Here is a 23507-nt window from a genome sequence, read left to right as displayed (position 1 = left end):
TTGGAAAAGCCTTTGCCTGAACCCTTTGGAAAAGTCATTCCCTGAACCCTTTGCCTGAACCTTTTGCCTGAACCCTTTGGAAAAGCCTTTACCTTTACCCTTTGCCAGAACCCTTGGGTAAAGTCTCTGCCTGATGCCGTTGCCTGAACCCTTGGGAAAAGTCTCTGCCTGAACCCTTTGCCTGAACCCTTTGGAATAGTTTTTGCCAGAGCCCTTTGGAAAAGTCATTCCTTGAACCCTTTGGAACACCATTCGTCTGAATCCTTTGCCTGAACCCTTTGGAAAAGCCTTTGCCTGAACCCTTTGGAAAAGCCTTTGCCTGAACCCTTTCCCTGAACCCTTTCCCTAAAGCCTTTTCCTGAACCCTTTGCCTGAACCCTTTGGAAAAGTCATTCCCTGAACCCTTTCCCTGAACCTTTTGCCTGAACCCTTTGGAAAAGCCTTTGCCTTTACCCTTTGCCAGAACCCTTGGGTAAAGTCTCTGCCTGAATCTGTTGCCTGAACCCTTGGGTAAATTCTCTGCCTGAACCCTTTGCCTGAACCCTTTGTCTGAACCCTTTGGAATAGTTTTTGCCTGAGCCCTTTGGAAAAGTCATTCCCTGAACCCTTTGGAACACCATTCGTCTGAATCCTTTCCCTGAATCCTTTGCCTGAACCCTTTGGAAAAGCCTTTGCCTGAACCCTTTGGAAAAGTCATTGCCTGAACCCTTTGCCTGAACTCTTTGGAAAAGCGTTTGACCGAACCCTTTGCCTGAACCTTTTGCCTGAACCCTTTGGAAAAGCCTTTGCCTGGACCCTTTGCCTGAAACCTTTGGAAAAGCGTTTGACCGAACCCTTTGCCTGAACCTTTTGCCTGAACCCTTTGGAAAAGCCCTTGCCTGAACCCTTTGCCAGAACCCTATGTCTGAAGCCTTTAGAAAAGCCTTTGACTGAACCCTTTGGAATAGTTTTTGCCAGAGCCCTTTGGAAAAGTCATTCCCTGAACCCTTTGGAACACCATTCGTCTGAATCCTTTGCCTGAATCCTTTTCCCGAAACCTTTGGAAAAGCCTTTGCCTGAACCCTTTGGAAAAGCCTTTGCCTGAACCCTTTCCCTGAACCCTTTCCCTAAAGCCTTTTCCTGAACCCTTTGGAAAAGTCATTGCCTGAACCCTTTGCCTGAACCCTTTGGAAAAGCCTTTGCCTTAACCCTTTGCCAGAAGCCTTGGGTAAAGTCTCTGCCTGAGCCCTTTGCCTGAACCCTTTGGAAAAGCTTTTGCCCAAACACTTTGCCTGAACCCTTTGCCTGAACCCATTGCCTGAAACCTTTGGAAAAGACTTTGACTGAACACTTTGCATGAACCCTTTGGAAAAGTCTTTGCCTGAACCCTTTGCCTGAACCCTTTGGAAAAGTCTTTGCCTGAACCCTTTGCCTGAATCTTTTGCCTGAACCCTTTGGAAAAGCCTTTGCCTGAACCCTTTGCCTGAATCTTTTGCCTGAACCCTTTGGAAAAGCCTTTGCCTGAAACCTTTGGAAAAGCCTTTTCCATAACCCTTTGCCTGAACCCTTGGGTAAAGTCTCTGCCTGAATCTGTTGCCTGAACCCTTGGGTAAATTCTCTGCCTGAACCCTTTGCCTGAACCTTTTGCCTGAACCCTTTGGAAAAGCATTTGCCTGAGCCCTTTGGAAAAGTCATTCCCTGAACCCTTTGGAACACCATTCGTCTGAATCCTTTCCCTGAATCCTTTGCCTGAACCCTTTGGAAAAGCCTTTGCCTGAACCCTTTGGAAAAGTCATTGCCTGAACCCTTTGCCTGAACTCTTTGGAAAAGCGTTTGACCGAACCCTTTGCCTGAACCTTTTGCCTGAACCCTTTGGAAAAGCCCTTGCCTGAACCCTTTGCCAGAACCCTATGTCTGAAGCCTTTAGAAAAGCCTTTGCCTGAACCCTTTGGAATAGTTTTTGCCAGAGCCCTTTGGAAAAGTCATTCCCTGAACCCTTTGGAACACCATTCGTCTGAATCCTTTGCCTGAATCCTTTTCCTGAACCCTTTGGAAAAGCCTTTGCCTGAACCCTTTGGTAAAGCCTTTGCCTGAACCCTTTCCCTGAACCCTTTCCCTAAAGCCTTTTCCTGAACCCTTTGGAAAAGTCATTGCCTGAACCCTTTGCCAGAAGCCTTGGGTAAAGTCTCTGCCTGAGCCCTTTGCCTGAACCCTTTGGAAAAGCTTTTGCCCAAACACTTTGCCTGAACCCTTTGCCTGAACCCATTGCCTGAAACCTTTGGAAAAGACTTTGACTGAACACTTTGCATGAACCCTTTGGAAAAGTCTTTGCCTGAACCCTTTGCCTGAACCCTTTGGAAAAGTCTTTGCCTGAACCCTTTGCCAGAACCCTTGGGTAAAGTCTCTGCCTGATGCCGTTGCCTGAACCCTTGGGTAAAGTCATTGCCTGAACCCTTTGCCTGAACCCTTTGTCTGAATCCTTTGGAAAAGCCTTTGACTGAACCCTTTGCCTGAACCTTTTGCCTGAACCCTTTGGAAAAGCCTGTGCCTGAACCCTTTGCCTGAACCCTTTGCCTGAACCCTTTGGAAAAGACTTTGCCTGAACCCTTTGGAAAAGCCTTTTCCTTAACCCTTTGCCTGAACCCTTGGGTAAAGTCTCTGCCTGAATCTGTTGCCTGAACCCTTGGGTAAAGTCTCTGCCTGAACCCTTTGCCTGAACCCTTTGCCTGAACCCTTTGGAAAAGCATTTGCCTGAGCCCTTTGGAAAAGTCATTCCCTGAACCCTTTGGAACACCATTCGTCTGAATCCTTTGCCTGAAACCTTTTCCGGAACCCTTTGGAAAAGCCTTTGCCTGAACCCTTTGGAAAAGTCATTGCCTGAACCCTTTCCCTGAACCTTATGTCTGAACCCTTTAGAAAAGCCTTTGACTGAACCCTTTGCCTGAACCCTTTGGAAAAGCATTTGCCTGAGCCCTTTGGAAAAGTCATTCCCTGAACCCTTTGGAACAACATTCGTCTGAATCCTTTCCCTGAATCCTTTGCCTGAACCCTTTGGAAAAGCCTTTGCCTGAACCCTTTGGAAAAGTCATTGCCTGAACCCTTTGCCTGAACCCTTTGGAAAAGCCTTTGCCTGAACCCTTTGGAAAAGTCATTCCCTGAACCCTTTGCCTGAACCTTTTGCCTGAACCCTTTGGAAAAGCCTTTACCTTTACCCTTTGCCAGAACCCTTGGGTAAAGTCTCTGCCTGATGCCGTTGCCTGAACCCTTGGGAAAAGTCTCTGCCTGAACCCTTTGCCTGAACCCTTTGCCTGAACCCTTTGGAATAGTTTTTTCCTGAGCCCTTTGGAAAAGTCATTCCCTGAACCCTTTGGAACACCATTCGTCTGAATCCTTTGCCTGAACCCTATGTCTGAACCCTTTAGAAAAGCCTTTGCCTGAACCCTTTCCCTGAACCCTTTCCCTAAAGCCTTTTCCTGAACCCTTTGGAAAAGTCATTGCCTGAACCCTTTGCCTGAACCCTTTGGAAAAGCCTTTGCCTTAACCCTTTGCCAGAACCCTTGGGTAAAGTCTCTGCCTGATGCCGTTGCCTGAACCCTTGGGTAAAGTCATTGCCTGAACCCTTTGCCTGAACCCTTTGTCTGAATCCTTTGGAAAAGCCTTTGACTGAACCCTTTGCCTGAACCTTTTGCCTGAACCCTTTGGAAAAGCCTGTGCCTGAACCCTTTGCCTGAACCCTTTGCCTGAACCCTTTGGAAAAGACTTTGCCTGAACCCTTTGGAAAAGCCTTTTCCTTAACCCTTTGCCTGAACCCTTGGGTAAAGTCTCTGCCTGAATCTGTTGCCTGAACCCTTGGGTAAAGTCTCTGCCTGAACCCTTTGCCTGAACCCTTTGCCTGAACCCTTTGGAAAAGCATTTGCCTGAGCCCTTTGGAAAAGTCATTCCCTGAACCCTTTGGAACACCATTCGTCTGAATCCTTTGCCTGAATCCTTTTCCTGAACCCTTTGGAAAAGCCTTTGCCTGAACCCTTTGGAAAAGTCATTGCCTGAACCCTTTCCCTGAACCCTATGTCTGAACCCTTTAGAAAAGCCTTTGACTGAACCCTTTGCCTGAACCCTTTTGAAAAGCATTTGCCTGGGCCCTTTGGAAAAGTCATTCCCTGAACCCTTTGGAACACCATTCGTCTGAATCCTTTCCCTGAATCCTTTGCCTGAACCCTTTGGAAAAGCTTTGCCTGAACCCTTTGGAAAAGTCATTGCCTGAACCCTTTGCCTGAACCCTTTGGAAAAGCCTTTGCCTGAACCCTTTGGAAAAGTCATTCCCTGAACCCTTTGCCTGAACCTTTTGCCTGAACCCTTTGGAAAAGCCTTTACCTTTACCCTTTGCCAGAACCCTTGGGTAAAGTCTCTGCCTGATGCCGTTGCCTGAACCCTTGGGAAAAGTCTCTGCCTGAACCCTTTGCCTGAACCCTTTGCCTGAACCCTTTGGAATAGTTTTTTCCTGAGCCCTTTGGAAAAGTCATTCCCTGAACCCTTTGGAACACCATTCGTCTGAACCCTTTGCCTGAATCTTTTGCCTGAACCCTTTGGAAAAGCCTTTGCCTGAAACCTTTGGAAAAGCCTTTTCCATAACCCTTTGCCTGAACTCTTTGGAAAAGCGTTTGACCGAACCCTTTGCCTGAACCTTTTGCCTGAACCCTTTGGAAAAGCCTTTGCCTGGACCCTTTGCCTGAAACCTTTGGAAAAGCGTTTGACCGAACCCTTTGCCTGAACCTTTTGCCTGAACCCTTTGGAAAAGCCCTTGCCTGAACCCTTTGCCAGAACCCTATGTCTGAAGCCTTTAGAAAAGCCTTTGCCTGAACCCTTTGGAATAGTTTTTGCCAGAGCCCTTTGGAAAAGTCATTCCCTGAACCCTTTGGAACACCATTCGTCTGAATCCTTTGCCTGAATCCTTTTCCTGAACCCTTTGGAACAGCCTTTGCCTGAACCCTTTGGTAAAGCCTTTGCCTGAACCCTTTCCCTGAACCCTTTCCCTAAAGCCTTTTCCTGAACCCTTTGGAAAAGTCATTGCCTGAACCCTTTGCCTGAACCCTTTGGAAAAGCCTTTGCCTTAACCCTTTGCCAGAAGCCTTGGGTAAAGTCTCTGCCTGAGCCCTTTGCCTGAACCCTTTGGAAAAGCTTTTGCCCAAACACTTTGCCTGAACCCTTTGCCTGAACCCATTGCCTGAAACCTTTGGAAAAGACTTTGACTGAACACTTTGCATGAACCCTTTGGAAAAGTCTTTGCCTGAACCCTTTGCCTGAACCCTTTGGAAAAGTCTTTGCCTGAACCCTTTGCCAGAACCCTTGGGTAAAGTCTCTGCCTGATGCCGTTGCCTGAACCCTTGGGTAAAGTCATTGCCTGAACCCTTTGCCTGAACCCTTTGTCTGAATCCTTTGGAAAAGCCTTTGACTGAACCCTTTGCCTGAACCTTTTGCCTGAACCCTTTGGAAAAGCCTGTGCCTGAACCCTTTGCCTGAACCCTTTGCCTGAACCCTTTGGAAAAGACTTTGCCTGAACCCTTTGGAAAAGCCTTTTCCTTAACCCTTTGCCTGAACCCTTGGGTAAAGTCTCTGCCTGAATCTGTTGCCTGAACCCTTGGGTAAAGTCTCTGCCTGATGCCGTTGCCTGAACCCTTGGGAAAAGTCTCTGCCTGAACCCTTTGCCTGAACCCTTTGCCTGAACCCTTTGGAATAGTTTTTTCCTGAGCCCTTTGGAAAAGTCATTCCCTGAACCCTTTGGAACACCATTCGTCTGAATCCTTTGCCTGAATCCTTTTCCTGAACCCTTTGGAAAAGCCTTTGCCTGAACCCTTTGGAAAAGTCATTGCCTGAACCCTTTCCCTGAACCCTATGTCTGAACCCTTTAGAAAAGCCTTTGACTGAACCCTTTGCCTGAACCTTTTGCCTGAACCCTTTGGAAAAGCATTTGCCTGAGCCCTTTGGAAAAGTCATTCCCTGAACCCTTTGGAACACCATTCGTCTGAATCCTTTCCCTGAATCCTTTGCCTGAACCCTTTGGAAAAGCCTTTGCCTGAACCCTTTGGAAAAGTCATTGCCTGAACCCTTTGCCTGAACTCTTTGGAAAAGCGTTTGACCGAACCCTTTGCCTGAACCTTTTGCCTGAACCCTTTGGAAAAGCCCTTGCCTGAACCCTTTGCCAGAACCCTATGTCTGAAGCCTTTAGAAAAGCCTTTGCCTGAACCCTTTGGAATAGTTTTTGCCAGAGCCCTTTGGAAAAGTCATTCCCTGAACCCTTTGGAACACCATTCGTCTGAATCCTTTGCCTGAATCCTTTTCCTGAACCCTTTGGAAAAGCCTTTGCCTGAACCCTTTGGTAAAGCCTTTGCCTGAACCCTTTCCCTGAACCCTTTCCCTAAAGCCTTTTCCTGAACCCTTTGGAAAAGTCATTGCCTGAACCCTTTGCCTGAACCCTTTGGAAAAGCCTTTGCCTTATCCCTTTGCCAGAAGCCTTGGGTAAAGTCTCTGCCTGAGCCCTTTGCCTGAACCCTTTGGAAAAGCTTTTGCCCAAGCACTTTGCCTGAACCCTTTGCCTGAACCCTTTGCCTGAACCCATTGCCTGAAACCTTTGGAAAAGACTTTGACTGAACACTTTGCATGAACCCTTTGGAAAAGTCTTTGCCTGAACCCTTTGCCTGAACCCTTTGGAAAAGTCTTTGCCTGAACCCTTTGCCAGAACCCTTGGGTAAAGTCTCTGCCTGATGCCGTTGCCTGAACCCTTGGGTAAAGTCATTGCCTGAACCCTTTGCCTGAACCCTTTGTCTGAATCCTTTGGAAAAGCCTTTGACTGAACCCTTTGCCTGAACCTTTTGCCTGAACCCTTTGGAAAAGCCTGTGCCTGAACCCTTTGCCTGAATCCTTTGCCTGAACCCTTTGGAAAAGACTTTGCCTGAACCCTTTGGAAAAGCCTTTTCCTTAACCCTTTGCCTGAACCCTTGGGTAAAGTCTCTGCCTGAATCTGTTGCCTGAACCCTTGGGTAAAGTCTATGCCTGAACCCTTTGCCTGAACCCTTTGCCTGAACCCTTTGGAAAAGCATTTGCCTGAGCCCTTTGGAAAAGTCATTCCCTGAACCCTTTGGAACACCAATCGTCTGAATCCTTTGCCTGAATCCTTTTCCTGAACCCTTTGGAAAAGCCTTTGCCTGAACCCTTTGGAAAAGTCATTGCCTGAACCCTTTCCCTGAACCCTATGTCTGAACCCTTTAGAAAAGCCTTTGACTGAACCCTTTGCCTGAACCCTTTGGAAAAGCATTTGCCTGAGCCCTTTGGAAAAGTCATTCCCTGAACCCTTTGGAACAACATTCGTCTGAATCCTTTCCCTGAATCCTTTGCCTGAACCCTTTGGAAAAGCCTTTGCCTGAACCCTTTGGAAAAGTCATTGCCTGAACCCTTTGCCTGAACCCTTTGGAAAAGCCTTTGCCTGAACCCTTTGGAAAAGTCATTCCCTGAACCCTTTGCCTGAACCTTTTGCCTGAACCCTTTGGAAAAGCCTTTACCTTTACCCTTTGCCAGAACCCTTGGGTAAAGTCTCTGCCTGATGCCGTTGCCTGAACCCTTGGGAAAAGTCTCTGCCTGAACCCTTTGCCTGAACCCTTTGCCTGAACCCTTTGGAATAGTTTTTTCCTGAGCCCTTTGGAAAAGTCATTCCCTGAACCCTTTGGAACACCATTCGTCTGAATCCTTTGCCTGAATCCTTTTCCTAAACCCTTTGGAAAAGCCTTTGCCTGAACCCTTTGGAAAAGTCATTGCCTGAACCCTTTCCCTGAACCCTATGTCTGAACCCTTTAGAAAAGCCTTTGACTGAACCCTTTGCCTGAACCTTTTGCCTGAACCCTTTGGAAAAGCATTTGCCTGAGCCCTTTGGAAAAGTCATTCCCTGAACCCTTTGGAACACCATTCGTCTGAATCCTTTCCCTGAATCCTTTGCCTGAACCCTTTGGAAAAGCCTTTGCCTGAACCCTTTGGAAAAGTCATTGCCTGAACCCTTTGCCTGAACTCTTTGGAAAAGCGTTTGACCGAACCCTTTGCCTGAACCTTTTGCCTGAACCCTTTGGAAAAGCCTTTGCCTGGACCCTTTGCCTGAAACCTTTGGAAAAGCGTTTGACCGAACCCTTTGCCTGAACCTTTTGCCTGAACCCTTTGGAAAAGCCCTTGCCTGAACCCTTTGCCAGAACCCTATGTCTGAAGCCTTTAGAAAAGCCTTTGCCTGAACCCTTTGGAATAGTTTTTGCCAGAGCCCTTTGGAAAAGTCATTCCCTGAACCCTTTGGAACACCATTCGTCTGAATCCTTTGCCTGAATCCTTTTCCTGAACCCTTTGGAAAAGCCTTTGCCTGAACCCTTTCCCTGAACCCTTTCCCTAAAGCCTTTTCCTGAACCCTTTGGAAAAGTCATTGCCTGAACCCTTTGCCTGAACCCTTTGGAAAAGCCTTTGCCTTAACCCTTTGCCAGAAGCCTTGGGTAAAGTCTCTGCCTGAACCCTTTGCCTGAACCCTTTGGAAAAGCTTTTGCCCAAACACTTTGCCTGAACCCTTTGCCTGAACCCATTGCCTGAAACCTTTGGAAAAGACTTTGACTGAACACTTTGCATGAACCCTTTGGAAAAGTCTTTGCCTTAACCCTTTGCCAGAAGCCTTGGGTAAAGTCTCTGCCTGAGCCCTTTGCCTGAACCCTTTGGAAAAGCTTTTGCCCAAACACTTTGCCTGAACCCTTTGCCTGAACCCATTGCCTGAAACCTTTGGAAAAGACTTTGACTGAACACTTTGCATGAACCCTTTGGAAAAGTCTTTGCCTGAACCCTTTGCCAGAACCCTTGGGTAACGTCTCTGCCTGATGCCGTTGCCTGAACCCTTGGGTAAAGTCATTTCCTGAACCCTTTGCCTGAACCCTTTGTCTGAATCCTTTGGAAAAGCCTTTGACTGAACCCTTTGCCTGAACCTTTTGCCTGAACCCTTTGGAAAAGCCTGTGCCTGAACCCTTTGCCTGAACCCTTTGCCTGAACCCTTTGGAAAAGACTTTGCCTGAACCCTTTGGAAAAGCCTTTTCCTTAACCCTTTGGAACAACATTCGTCTGAATCCTTTCCCTGAATCCTTTGCCTGAACCCTTTGGAAAAGCCTTTGCCTGAACCCTTTGGAAAAGTCATTGCCTGAACCCTTTGCCTGAACCCTTTGGAAAAGCCTTTGCCTGAACCCTTTGGAAAAGTCATTCCCTGAACCCTTTGCCTGAACCTTTTGCCTGAACCCTTTGGAAAAGCCTTTACCTTTACCCTTTGCCAGAACCCTTGGGTAAAGTCTCTGCCTGATGCCGTTGCCTGAACCCTTGGGAAAAGTCTCTGCCTGAACCCTTTGCCTGAACCCTTTGGAATAGTTTTTGCCAGAGCCCTTTGGAAAAGTCATTCCCTGAACCCTTTGGAACACCATTCGTCTGAATCCTTTGCCTGAACCCTTTGGAAAAGCCTTTGCCTGAACCCTTTGGAAAAGCCTTTGCCTGAACCCTTTCCCTGAACCCTTTCCCTAAAGCCTTTTCCTGAACCCTTTGCCTGAACCCTTTGGAAAAGTCATTCCCTGAACCCTTTCCCTGAACCTTTTGCCTGAACCCTTTGGAAAAGCCTTTGCCTTTACCCTTTGCCAGAACCCTTGGGTAAAGTCTCTGCCTGATGCCGTTGCCTGAACCCTTGGAAAAAGTCTATGCCTGAACCCTTTGCCTGAACCCTTTGGAATAGTTTTTGCCAGAGCCCTTTGGAAAAGTCATTCCCTGAACCCTTTGGAACACCATTCGTCTGAATCCTTTCCCTGAATCCTTTGCCTGAACCCTTTGGAAAAGCCTTTGCCTGAACCCTTTGGAAAAGTCATTGCCTGAACCCTTTGCCTGAACTCTTTGGAAAAGCGTTTGACCGAACCCTTTGCCTGAACCTTTTGCCTGAACCCTTTGGAAAAGCCCTTGCCTGAACCCTTTGCCAGAACCCTATGTCTGAAGCCTTTAGAAAAGCCTTTGCCTGAACCCTTTGGAATAGTTTTTGCCAGAGCCCTTTGGAAAAGTCATTCCCTGAACCCTTTGGAACACCATTCGTCTGAATCCTTTGCCTGAATCCTTTTCCTGAACCATTTGGAAAAGCCTTTGCCTGAACCCTTTGGTAAAGCCTTTGCCTGAACCCTTTCCCTGAACCCTTTCCCTAAAGCCTTTTCCTGAACCCTTTGGAAAAGTCATTGCCTGAACCCTTTGCCTGAACCCTTTGGAAAAGCCTTTGCCTTAACCCTTTGCCAGAAGCCTTGGGTAAAGTCTCTGCCTGAGCCCTTTGCCTGAACCCTTTGGAAAAGCTTTTGCCCAAACACTTTGCCTGAACCCTTTGCCTGAACCCATTGCCTGAAACCTTTGGAAAAGACTTTGACTGAACACTTTGCATGAACCCTTTGGAAAAGTCTTTGCCTGAACCCTTTGCCTGAACCCTTTGGAAAAGTCTTTGCCTGAACCCTTTGCCAGAACCCTTGGGTAACGTCTCTGCCTGATGCCGTTGCCTGAACCCTTGGGTAAAGTCATTGCCTGAACCCTTTGCCTGAACCCTTTGTCTGAATCCTTTGGAAAAGCCTTTGACTGAACCCTTTGCCTGAACCTTTTGCCTGAACCCTTTGGAAAAGCCTGTGCCTGAACCCTTTGTCTGAACCCTTTGCCTGAACCCTTTGGAAAAGACTTTGCCTGAACCCTTTGGAAAAGCCTTTTCCTTAACCCTTTGCCTGAACCCTTGGGTAAAGTCTCTGCCTGAATCTGTTGCCTGAACCCTTGGGTAAAGTCTCTGCCTGAACCCTTTGCCTGAACCCTTTGCCTGAACCCTTTGGAAAAGCATTTGCCTGAGCCCTTTGGAAAAGTCATTCCCTGAACCCTTTGGAACACCATTCGTCTGAATCCTTTGCCTGAATCCTTTTCCTGAACCCTTTGGAAAAGTCATTGCCTGAACCCTTTCCCTGAACCCTATGTCTGAACCCTTTAGAAAAGCCTTTGACTGAACCCTTTGCCTGAACCCTTTGGAAAAGCATTTGCCTGAGCCCTTTGGAAAAGTCATTCCCTGAACCCTTTGGAACAACATTCGTCTGAATCCTTTCCCTGAATCCTTTGCCTGAACCCTTTGGAAAAGCCTTTGCCTGAACCCTTTGGAAAAGTCATTGCCTGAACCCTTTGCCTGAACCCTTTGGAAAAGCCTTTGCCTGAACCCTTTGGAAAAGTCATTCCCTGAACCCTTTGCCTGAACCTTTTGCCTGAACCCTTTGGAAAAGCCTTTACCTTTACCCTTTGCCAGAACCCTTGGGTAAAGTCTCTGCCTGATGCCGTTGCCTGAACCCTTGGGAAAAGTCTCTGCCTGAACCCTTTGCCTGAACCCTTTGGAATAGTTTTTGCCAGAGCCCTTTGGAAAAGTCATTCCCTGAACCCTTTGGAACACCATTCGTCTGAATCCTTTGCCTGAACCCTTTGGAAAAGCCTTTGCCTGAACCCTTTGGAAAAGCCTTTGCCTGAACCCTTTCCCTGAACCCTTTCCCTAAAGCCTTTTCCTGAACCCTTTGCCTGAACCCTTTGGAAAAGTCATTGCCTGAACCCTTTGCCTGAACCCTTTGGAAAAGCCTTTGCCTTTACCCTTTGCCAGAAGCCTTGGGTAAAGTCTCTGCCTGATGCCGTTGCCTGAACCCTTGGGAAAAGTCTCTGCCTGAACCCTTTGCCTGAACCCTTTGGAATAGTTTTTGCCAGAGCCCTTTGGAAAAGTCATTCCCTGAACCCTTTGGAACACCATTCGTCTGAATCCTTTGCCTGAATCCTTTGCCTGAACCCTTTGGAAAAGTCATTCCCTGAACCCTTTGGAACACCATTCATCTGAATCCTTTCCCTGAACCCTCTGGAAAAGCCTTTGCCTGAACCCTTTGCCTGAACCTTTTGACTGAATCCTTTGGAAAAGCCTTTGACTGAACCCTTTGCCTGAACCTTTTGCCTGAACTCTTTGGAAAAGCCTTTGCCTGAACCCTTTGCCTGAATCTTTTGCCTGAACCCTTTGGAAAAGCCTTTGCCTGAAACCTTTGGAAAAGCCTTTTCCATAACCCTTTGCCTGAACCCTTGGGTAAAGTCTCTGCCTGAATCTGTTGCCTGAACCCTTGGGTAAATTCTCTGCCTGAACCCTTTGCCTGAACCTTTTGCCTGAACCCTTTGGAAAAGCATTTGCCTGAGCCCTTTGGAAAAGTCATTCCCTGAACCCTTTGGAACACCATTCGTCTGAATCCTTTCCCTGAATCCTTTGCCTGAACCCTTTGGAAAAGCCTTTGCCTGAACCCTTTGGAAAAGTCATTGCCTGAACCCTTTGCCTGAACTCTTTGGAAAAGCGTTTGACCGAACCCTTTGCCTGAACCTTTTGCCTGAACCCTTTGGAAAAGCCTTTGCCTGGACCCTTTGCCTGAAACCTTTGGAAAAGCGTTTGACCGAACCCTTTGCCTGAACCTTTTGCCTGAACCCTTTGGAAAAGCCCTTGCCTGAACCCTTTGCCAGAACCCTATGTCTGAAGCCGTTAGAAAAGCCTTTGCCTGAACCCTTTGGAATAGTTTTTGCCAGAGCCCTTTGGAAAAGTCATTCCCTGAACCCTTTGGAACACCATTCGTCTGAATCCTTTGCCTGAATCCTTTTCCTGAACCCTTTGGAAAAGCCTTTGCCTGAACCCTTTGGTAAAGCCTTTGCCTGTACCCTTTCCCTGAACCCTTTCCCTAAAGCCTTTTCCTGAACCCTTTGGAAAAGTCATTGCCTGAACCCTTTGCCTGAACCCTTTGGAAAAGCCTTTGCCTTAACCCTTTGCCAGAAGCCTTGGGTAAAGTCTCTGCCTGAACCCTTTGCCTGAACCCTTTGGAAAAGCTTTTGCCCAAACACTTTGCCTGAACCCTTTGCCTGAACCCATTGCCTGAAACCTTTGGAAAAGACTTTGACTGAACACTTTGCCTGAACCCTTTGGAAAAGTCTTTGCCTGAACCCTTTGCCAGAACCCTTGGGTAACGTCTCTGCCTGATGCCGTTGCCTGAACCCTTGGGTAAAGTCATTGCCTGAACCCTTTGCCTGAACCCTTTGACTGAATCCTTTGGAAAAGCCTTTGACTGAACCCTTTGCCTGAACCTTTTGCCTGAACCCTTTGGAAAAGCCTGTGCCTGAACCCTTTGCCTGAACCCTTTGCCTGAACCCTTTGGAAAAGACTTTGCCTGAACCCTTTGGAAAAGCCTTTTCCTTAACCCTTTGCCTGAACCCTTGGGTAAAGTCTCTGCCTGAATCTGTTGCCTGAACCCTTGGGTAAAGTCTCTGCCTGAACCCTTTGCCTGAACCCTTTGCCTGAACCCTTTGGAAAAGCATTTGCCTGAGCCCTTTGGAAAAGTCATTCCCTGAACCCTTTGGAACACCATTCGTCTGAATCCTTTGCCTGAATCCTTTTCCTGAACCCTTTGGAACAGCCTTTGCCTGAACCCTTTGGAAAAGTCATTGCCTGAGCCCTTTGGAAAAGTCATTCCCTGAACCCCTTGGAACAACATTCGTCTGAATCCTTTCCCTGAATCCTTTGCCTGAACCCTTTGGAAAAGCCTTTGCCTGAACCCTTTGGAAAAGTCATTGCCTGAACCCTTTGCCTGAACCCTTTGGAAAAGCCTTTGCCTGAACCCTTTGGAAAAGTCATTCCCTGAACCCTTTGGAACACCATTCGTCTGAATCCTTTGCCTGAATCCTTTTCCTGAACCCTTTGGAAAAGCCTTTGCCTGAATCCTTTGGAAAAGTCATTGCCTGAACCCTTTCCCTGAACCCTATGTCTGAACCCTTTAGAAAAGCCTTTGACTGAACCCTTTGCCTGAACCTTTTGCCTGAACCCTTTGGAAAAGCATTTGCCTGAGCCCTTTGGAAAAGTCATTCCCTGAACCCTTTGGAACAACATTCGTCTGAATCCTTTCCCTGAATCCTTTGCCTGAACCCTTTGGAAAAGCCATTGCCTGAACCCTTGGGTAAAGTCATTGCCTGAACCCTTTCCCTGAACCTTTTGCCTGAACCCTTTGGAAAAGCCTTTGCCTGAACCCTTTGGAAAAGTCATTCCCTGAACCCTTTGCCTGAACCTTTTGCCTGAACCCTTTGGAAAAGCCTTTACCTTTACCCTTTGCCAGAACCCTTGGGTAAAGTCTCTGCCTGATGCCGTTGCCTGAACCCTTGGGAAAAGTCTATGCCTGAACCCTTTGCCTGAACCCTTTGGAATAGTTTTTGCCAGAGCCCTTTGGAAAAGTCATTCCCTGAACCCTTTGGAACACCATTCGTCTGAATCCTTTGCCTGAATCCTTTTCCTGAAGCCTTTGGAAAAGCCTTTGCCTGAACCCTTTCCCTGAACCCTTTCCCTAAAGCCTTTTCCTGAACCTTTTGCCTTAACCCTTTGGAAAAGCCTTTGCCTTAACCCTTTGCCTGAAGCCTTGGGAAAAGTCTCTGCCTGAACCCTTTGCCTGAACCCTTTGCCTGAACCCTTTGGAATAGTTTTTGCCTGAGCCCTTTGGAACACCATCCTTCTGAATCCTTTCCCTGAATCCTTTCCCTGAATCCTTTGGAAAAGTCATTCCCTGAACCCTTTCCCTGAACCTTTTGCCTGAACTCTTTGGAAAAGCCTTTGCCTGAACCCTTTGCCTGAACCCTTTGGAAAAGACTTTGCCTTAACCCTTTGGAAAAGCCTTTTCCTTAACCCTTTGCCTGAACCCTTGGGTAAAGTCTCTGCCTGATGCCGTTGCCTGAACCCTTGGGAAAAGTCTCTGCCTGAACCCTTTGCCTGAACCTTTTGCCTGAACCCTTTGGAAAAGCATTTGCCTGAGCCCTTTGGAAAAGTCATTCCCTGAACCCTTTGGAACAACATTCGTCTGAATCCTTTCCCTGAATCCTTTGGCTGAACCCTTTGGAAAAGCCTTTGCCTGAACCCTTTGGAAAAGTCATTGCCTGAACCCTTTGCCTTAACCTTTTGCCTGAACCCTTTGGAAAAGCCTTTGCCTGAACCCTTTGGAAAAGTCATTCCCTGAACCCTTTGCCTGAACTTTTTGCCTGAACCCTTTGGAAAAGCCTTTACCTTTACCCTTTGCCAGAACCCTTGGGTAAAGTCTCTGCCTGAATCTGTTGCCTGAACCCTTGGGAAAAGTCTCTGCCTGAACCCTTTGCCTGAACCCTTTGCCTGAACCCTTTGGAATAGTTTTTGCCAGAGCCCTTTGGAAAAGTCATTCCCTGAACCCTTTGGAACACCATTCGTCTGAATCCTTTGCCTGAATCCTTTTCCTGAACCCTTTGGAAAAGCCTTTGCCTGAACCCTTTGGAAAAGCCTTTGCCTGAACCCTTTCCCTGAACCTTTTGCCTGAACCCTTTGGAAAAGCCTTTGCCTTAACCCTTTGCCAGAAGCCTTGGGAAAAGTCTCTGACTGAACCCTTTGCCTGAACCCTTTGCCTGAACCCTTTGGAATAGTTTTTGCCTGAGCCCTTTGGAACACCATCCGTCTGAATCCTTTTCCTGAACCCTTTGCCTGAACCCTTTGGAAAAGTCATTGCCTGAACCCTTTGCCTGAACCTTTTGCCTGAACCCTTTGGAAAAGCCTTTGCCTTAACCCTTTGCCAGAAGCCTTGGGAAAAGTCTCTGACTGAACCCTTTGCCTGAACCCTTTGCCTGAACCCTTTGGAATAGTTTTTGCCTGAACCCTTTGGAACACCATCCGTCTGAATCCTTTCCCTGAATCCTTTGCCTGAATCCTTTGGAAAAGTCATTCCCTGAACCCTTTCCCTGAACCTTTTGCCTGAACCCTTTGGAAAAGTCATTGCCTGAACCCTTTGCCTGAACCTTTTGCCTGAACCCTTTGGAAAAGCCTTTGCCTGAACCCTTTGCCTGAAACCTTTGGAAAAGCGTTTGACCGAACCCTTTGCCTGAACCTTTTGCCTGAACCCTTTGGAAAAGCCCTTGCCTGAACCCTTTGCCAGAACCCTATGTCTGAAGCCTTTAGAAAAGCCTTTGACTGAACACTTTGCATGAACCTTTTGCCTGAACCCTTTGCCTGAACCCTTGGGTAAAGTCTTTGCCTGAACCCTTTGCCTGAACCCTTTTGAAAAGACTTTGCCTGAATCATTTGCCTAAAGGCTTTGCCTGAACCCTTTGGAAAAGCTTTTGCCCAAACACCATTCGTCTGAATCCTTTGCCTGAACCCTTTGCCTGAACCCATTGCCTGAAACCTTTGGAAAAGTCTTTGCCTGAACCCTTTGCCTGAACCCTTTGGAAAAGTCTTTGCCTGAACCCTTTGCCTGAACCCTTGGGTAAAGTCTCTGCCTGAATCTGTTGCCTGAACCCTTGGGTAAATTCTCTGCCTGAACCCTTTGCCTGAACCTTTTGCCTGAACCCTTTGGAAAAGCATTTGCCTGAGCCCTTTGGAAAAGTCATTCCCTGAACCCTTTGGAACACCATTCGTCTGAATCCTTTGCCTGAATCCTTTTCCTGAACCCTTTGCAAAAGCCTTTGCCTGAACCCTTTGGAAAAGTCATTGCCTGAACCCTTTCCCTGAACCCTATGTCTGAACCCTTTAGAAAAGCCTTTGACTGAACCCTTTGCCTGAACCTTTTGCCTGAACCCTTTGGAAAAGCATTTGCCTGAGCCCTTTGGAAAAGTCATTCCCTGAACCCTTTGGAACAACATTCGTCTGAATCCTTTCCCTGAATCCTTTGCCTGAACCCTTTGGAAAAGCCTTTGCCTGAACCCTTTGGAAAAGTCATTGCCTGAACCCTTTGCCTTAACCTTTTGCCTGAACCCTTTGGAAAAGCCTTTGCCTGAACCCTTTGGAAAAGTCATTCCCTGAACCCTTTGCCTGAACCTTTTGCCTGAACCCTTTGGAAAAGTCTTTACCTTTACCCTTTGCCAGAACCCTTGGGTAAAGTCTCTGCCTGATGCCGTTGCCTGAACCCTTGGGAAAAGTCTCTGCCTGAACCCTTTGCCTGAACCCTTTGCCTGAACCCTTTGGAATAGTTTTTGCCACAGCCCTTTGGAAAAGTCATTCCCTGAACCCTTTGAAACACCATTCGTCTGAATCCTTTGCCTGAATCCTTTTCCTGAACCCTTTGGAAAAGCCTTTGCCTGAACCCTTTGGAAAAGCCTTTGCCTGAACCCTTTCCCTGAACCCTTTCCCTAAAGCCTTTTCCTGAACCCTTTGCCTGAACCCTTTGGAAAAGCCTTTGCCTGAACCCTTTGCCTGAACCTTTTGCCTGAACCCTTTGGAAAAGCCTTTGCCTTAACCCTTTGCCTGAAGCCTTGGGAAAAGTCTCTGCCTGAACCCTTTGCCTGAACCCTTTGCCTGAACCCTTTGGAATAGTTTTTGCCTGAGCCCTTTGGAACACCATCCGTCTGAATCCTTTCCCTGAATCCTTTGCCTGAATCCTTTGGAAAAGTCATTCCCTGAACCCTTTGCCTGAACCCTATGTCTGAACCCTTTGGAAAAGCCTTTGACTGAACCCTTTGCCTGAACCTTTTGCCTGAACTCTTTGGAAAAGCCTTTGCCTGAACCCTTTGCCTGAACCCTTTGGAAAAGCCTTTTCCTTAACCCTTTGCCTGAACCCATGGGTAAATTCTCTGCCTTAACCCTTTGCCTGAACCTTTTTCCTGAACCCTTTGGAAAAGCATTTGCCTGAGCCCTTTGGAAAAGTCATTCCCTGAACCCTTTGGAACACCATTCGTCTGAATCCTTTCCCTGAATCCTTTTCCTGAACCCTTTGGAAAAGCTTTTGCCTGAACCCTTTGGAAAAGTCATTGCCTGAACCCTTTGCCTTAACCTTTTGCCTGAACCCTTTGGAAAAGCCTTTGCCTGAACCCTTTGCCTGAAACCTTTGGAAAAGCGTTTGACCGAACCCTTTGCCTGAACCTTTTGCCTGAACCCTTTGGAAAAGCCCTTGCCTGAACCCTTTGCCAGAACCCTATGTCTGAAGCGTTTAGAAAAGCCTTTGACTGAACACTTTGCATGAACCTTTTGCCTGAACCCTTTGCCTGAACCCTTGGGTAAAGTCTTTGCCTGAACCCTTTGCCTGAACCCTTTTGAAAAGACTTTGCCTGAATCATTTGCCTAAAGGCTTTGCCTGAACCCTTTGGAAAAGCTTTTGCCCAAACACTTTGCCTGAACCCTTTGCCTGAACCCTTTGCCTGAACCCATTGCCTGAAACCTTTGGAAAAGACTTTGACTGAACACTTTGCATGAACCCTTTGGAAAAGTCTTTGTGTGAGCCCTTTGCCTGAACCCTTTGGAAAAGTCTTTGCCTGAACCCTTTGCCAGAACCCTTGGGTAAAGTCTCTGCCTGATGCTGTTGCCTGAACCCTTGGGTAAAGTCATTGCCTGAACCCTTTGCCTGAACCCTATGTCTGAAGTCTTTAGAAAAGCCTTTGACTGAACCCTTTGCATGAACCTTTTGCCTGAACCCTTTGCCTGAACCCTTTGGAAAAGACTTTGCCTGAACCCTTTGGAAAAGCCTTTTCCTTAACCCTTTGCCAGAACCCTTGGGTAAAGTCTCTGCCTGATGCTGTTGCCTGAACCCTTGGGTAAAGTCATTGCCTGAACCCTTTCCCTGAACCTTTTGCCTGAACCCTTTGGAAAAGCCTTTGCCTGAACCCTTTGGAAAAGTCATTCCCTGAACCCTTTGCCTGAACCTTTTGCCTGAACCCTTTGGAAAAGCCTTTACCTTTACCCTTTGCCAGAACCCTTGGGTAAAGTCTCTGCCTGATGCCGTTGCCTGAACCCTTGGGAAAAGTCTCTGCCTGAACCCTTTGCCTGAACCCTTTGCCTGAACCCTTTGGAATAGTTTTTGCCAGAGCTCTTTGGAAAAGTCATTCCCTGAACCCTTTGGAACACCATTCGTCTGAATCCTTTGCCTGAATCCTTTTCCTGAACCCTTTGGAAAAGCCTTTGCCTGAACCCTTTGGAAAAGTCATTGCCTGAACCCTTTCCCTGAACCCTATGTCTGAACCCTTTAGAAAAGCCTTTGACTGAACCCTTTGTCTGAACCCTTTGCCTGAACCCTTTGGAAAAGCCTTTTCCTTAACCCTTTGCCTGAACCCTTGGGTAAAGTCTCTGCCTGAATCTGTTGCCTGAACCCTTGGGAAAAGTCTCTGCCTGAACCCTTTGCCTGAACCCTTTGCCTGAACCCTTTGGAATAGTTTTTGCCAGAGCCCTTTGGAAAAGTCATTCCCTGAACCCTTTGGAACACCATTCGTCTTAATCCTTTGCCTGAATCCTTTTCCTGAACCCTTTGGAAAAGCCTTTGCCTGAACCCTTTGGAAAAGTCATTCCCTGAACCCTTTCCCTGAACCCTATGTCTGAACCCTTTGGAAAAGCCTTTGACTGAACCCTTTGCCTGAACCCTTTGGAAAAGTCATTGCCTGAACCCTTTGCCTTAACCTTTTGCCTGAACCCTTTGGAAAAGCCTTTGCCTGAACCCTTTGCCTGAAACCTTTGGAAAAGCGTTTGACCGAACCCTTTGCCTGAACCTTTTGCCTGAACCCTTTGGAAAAGCCCTTGCCTGAACCCTTTGCCAGAACCCTATGTCTGAAGCCTTTAGAAAAGCCTTTGACTGAACACTTTGCAGGAACCTTTTGCCTGAACCCTTTGCCTGAACCCTTGGGTAAAGTCTTTGCCTGAACCCTTTTGAAAAGCCTTTGCCTGAATCATTTGCCTAAAGGCTTTGCCTGAACCCTTTGGAAAAGCTTTTGCCCAAACACTTTGCCTGAACCCTTTGCCTGAACCCATTGCCTGAAACCTTTGGAAAAGACTTTGACTGAACACTTTGCATGAACCCTTTGGAAAAGTCTTTGTGTGAGCCCTTTGCCTGAACCCTTTGGAAAAGTCTTTGCCTGAACCCTTTGCCAGAACCCTTGGGTAAAGTCTCTGCCTGATGCTGTTGCCTGAACCCTTGGGTAAAGTCATTGCCTGAACCCTTTGCCTGAACCTTTTGCCTGAACCCTTTGGAAAAGCCTGTGCCTGAACCCTTTGCCTGAACCCTTTGCCTGAACCCTTTGGAAAAGACTTTGCCTTAACCCTTTGGAAAAGCCTTTTCCTTAACCCTTTGCCTGAACCCTTGGGTAAAGTCTCTGCCTGAATCTGTTGCCTGAACCCTTGGGAAAAGTCTCTGCCTGAACCCTTTGCCTGAACCTTTTGCCTGAACCCTTTGGAAAAGCATTTGCCTGAGCCCTTTGGAAAAGTCATTCCCTGAACCCTTTGGAACACAATTCGTCTGAATCCTGTGCCTGAATCCTTTGCCTGAACCCTTTGGAAAAGCCTTTGCCTGAATCCTTTGGAAAAGTCATTCCCTGAACCCTTTGGAACACCATTCATCTGAATCCTTTCCCTGAATCCTTTGCCTGAACCCTTTGGAAAAGCCTTTGCCTGAACCCTTTGGAAAAGTCATTGCCTGAACCCTTTGCCTTAACCTCTTGCCTGAACCCTTTGGAAAAGCCTTTGCCTGAACGCTTTGGAAAAGTCATTCCCTGAACCCTTTGCCTGAACCTTTTGCCTGAACCCTTTGGAAAAGCCTTTACCTTTACCCTTTGCCTGAACCCTTGGGTAAAGTCTCTGCCTGAATCTGTTGCCTGAACCCTTGGGTAAATTCTCTGCCTGAACCCTTTGCCTGAACCTTTTGCCTGAACCCTTTGGAATAGTTTTTGCCAGAGCCCTTTGGAAAAGTCATTCCCTGAACCCTTTGGAACACCATTCGTCTGAATCCTTTGCCTGAATCGTTTTCCTGAACCCTCTGGAAAAGCCTTTGCCTGAACCCTTTGGAAAAGTCATTGCCTGAACCCTTTCCCTGAACCCTATGTCTGAACCCTTTAGAAAAGCCTTTGACTGAACCCTTTGCCTGAACCTTTTGCCTGAACCCTTTGGAAAAGCATTTGCCTGAGCCCTTTGGAAAAGTCATTCCCTGAACCCTTTGGAACAACATTCGTCGGAATCCTTTCCCGGAATCCTTTGCCTGAACCCTTTGGAAAAGCCTTTGCCTGAACCCTTTGGAGAAGTCATTCCCTGAACCCTTTGCCTTAACCTTTTGCCTGAACCCTTTGGAAAAGCCTTTGCCTGAACCCTTTGGAAAAGTCATTCCCTGAACCCTTTGCCTGAACCTTTTGCCTGAACCCTTTGGAAAAGCCTTTACCTTTACCCTTTGCCAGAACCCTTGGGTAAAGTCTCTGCCTGAATCTGTTGCCTGAACCCTTGGGAAAAGTCTCTGCCTGAACCCTTTGCCTGAACCCTTTGCCTGAACCCTTTGGAATAGTTTTTGCCAGAGCCCTTTGGAAAAGTCATTCCCTGAACCCTTTGCCTTAACCTTTTGCCTGAACCCTTTGGAAAAGCCTTTGCCTGAACCCTTTGCCTTAACCTTTTGCCTGAACCCTTTGGAAAAGCCTTTGCCTGAACCCTTTGGAAAAGTCATTCCCTGAACCCTTTGCCTTAACCTTTTGCCTGAACCCTTTGGAAAAGCCTTTGCCTGAACCCTTTGGAAAAGTCATTCCCTGAACCCTTTGCCTGAACCTTTTGCCTTAACCCTTTGGAAAAGCCTTTACCTTTACCCTTTGCCTGAACCCTTGGGTAAAGTCTCTGCCTGATGCCGTTGCCTGAACCCTTGGGAAAAGTCTCTGCCTGAACCCTTTGCCTGAACCCTTTGCCTGAACCCTTTGGAATAGTTTTTGCCAGAGCCCTTTGGAAAAGTCATTCCCTGAACCCTTTGGAACACCATTCGTCTGAATCCTTTGCCTGAATCCTTTTCCTGAACCCTTTGGAAAAGCCTTTGCCTGAACCCTTTGGAAAAGTCATTGCCTGAACCCTTTCCCTGAACCCTATGTCTGAACCCTTTAGAAAAGCCTTTGACTGAACCCTTTGTCTGAACCCTTTGCCTGAACCCTTTGGAAAAGCCTTTTCCTTAACCCTTTGCCTGAACCCTTGGGTAAAGTCTCTGCCTGAATCTGTTGCCTGAACCCTTGGGAAAAGTCTCTGCCTGAACCCTTTGCCTGAACCCTTTGCCTGAACCCTTTGGAAAAGCATTTGCCTGAGCCCTTTGGAAAAGTCATTCCCTGAACCCTTTGGAACACCATTCGTCTTAATCCTTTGCCTGAATCCTTTTCCTGAACCCTTTGGAAAAGCCTTTGCCTGAACCCTTTGGAAAAGTCATTGCCTGAACCCTTTCCCTGAACCCTATGTCTGAACCCTTTGGAAAAGCCTTTGACTGAACCCTTTGCCTGAACCTTTTGCCTGAACCCTTTGGAAAAGCATTTGCCTGAACCCTTTGCCTGAACCTTTTGCCTGAAAACTTTGGAAAAGCCCTTGCCTGAACCCTTTACCTGAAACCTTTGGAAAAGCGTTTGACCGAACCCTTTGCCTGAACCTTTTGCCTGAACCCTTTGGAAAAGCCCTTGCCTGAACCCTTTACCTGAACCCTATGTCTGAAGCGTTTAGAAAAGCCTTTGACTGAACACTTTGCATGAACCTTTTGCCTGAACCCTTTGCCTGAACCCTTGGGTAAAGTCTTTGCCTGAACCCTTTTGAAAAGCCTTTGCCTGAATCATTTGCCTAAAGGCTTTGCCTGAACCCTTTGGAAAAGCTTTTGCCCAAACACTTTGCCTGAACCCTTTGCCTGAACCCTTTGCCTGAACCCATTGCCTGAAACCTTTGGAAAAGACTTTGACTGAACACTTTGCATGAACCCTTTGGAAAAGTCTTTGCCTGAACCCTTTGCCTGAACCCTTTGGAAAAGTCTTTGCCTGAACCCTTTGCCAGAACCCTTGGGTAAAGTCTCTGCCTGATGCTGTTGCCTGAACCCTTGGGTAAAGTCATTGCCTGAACCCTTTGCCTGAACCCTTTGTCTGAATCCTTTGGAAAAGCCTTTGACTGAACCCTTTGCCTGAACCTTTTGCCTGAACCCTTTGGAAAAGCCTGTGCCTGAACCCTTTGCCTGAACCCTTTGCCTGAACCCTTTGGAAAAGACTTTGCCTTAACCCTTTGGAAAAGCCTTTTCCTTAACCCTTTGCCTGAACCCTTGGGTAAAGTCTCTGCCTGAATCTGTTGCCTGAACCCTTGGGAAAAGTCTCTGCCTGAACCCTTTGCCTGAACCCTTTGGAAAAGCATTTGCCTGAGCCCTTTGGAAAAGTCATCCCTGAACCCTTTGGAACACAATTCGTCTGAATCCTTTGCCTGAATCCTTTGCCTGAACCCTTTGGAAAAGCCTTTGCCTGAATCCTTTGGAAAAGTCATTCCCTGAACCCTTTGGAACACCATTCGTCTGAATCCTTTCCCTGAATCCTTTGCCTGAACCCTTTGGAAAAGCCTTTGCCTGAACCCTTTGGAAAAGCCTTTGCCTGAACCCTTTGCCTGAACCTTTTGCCTGAACCCTTTGGAAAAGCCTTTGCCTGAACCCTTTGCCAGAACCCTTGGGTAAAGTCTCTGCCTGAATCTGCTGCCTGAA

Source organism: Struthio camelus, chromosome W (assembly GCF_040807025.1).
Source record: "Struthio camelus isolate bStrCam1 chromosome W, bStrCam1.hap1, whole genome shotgun sequence".
Taxonomy (NCBI): Eukaryota; Metazoa; Chordata; class Aves; order Struthioniformes; family Struthionidae; genus Struthio; species Struthio camelus.
This window is presented reverse-complemented; position numbering follows the sequence as displayed.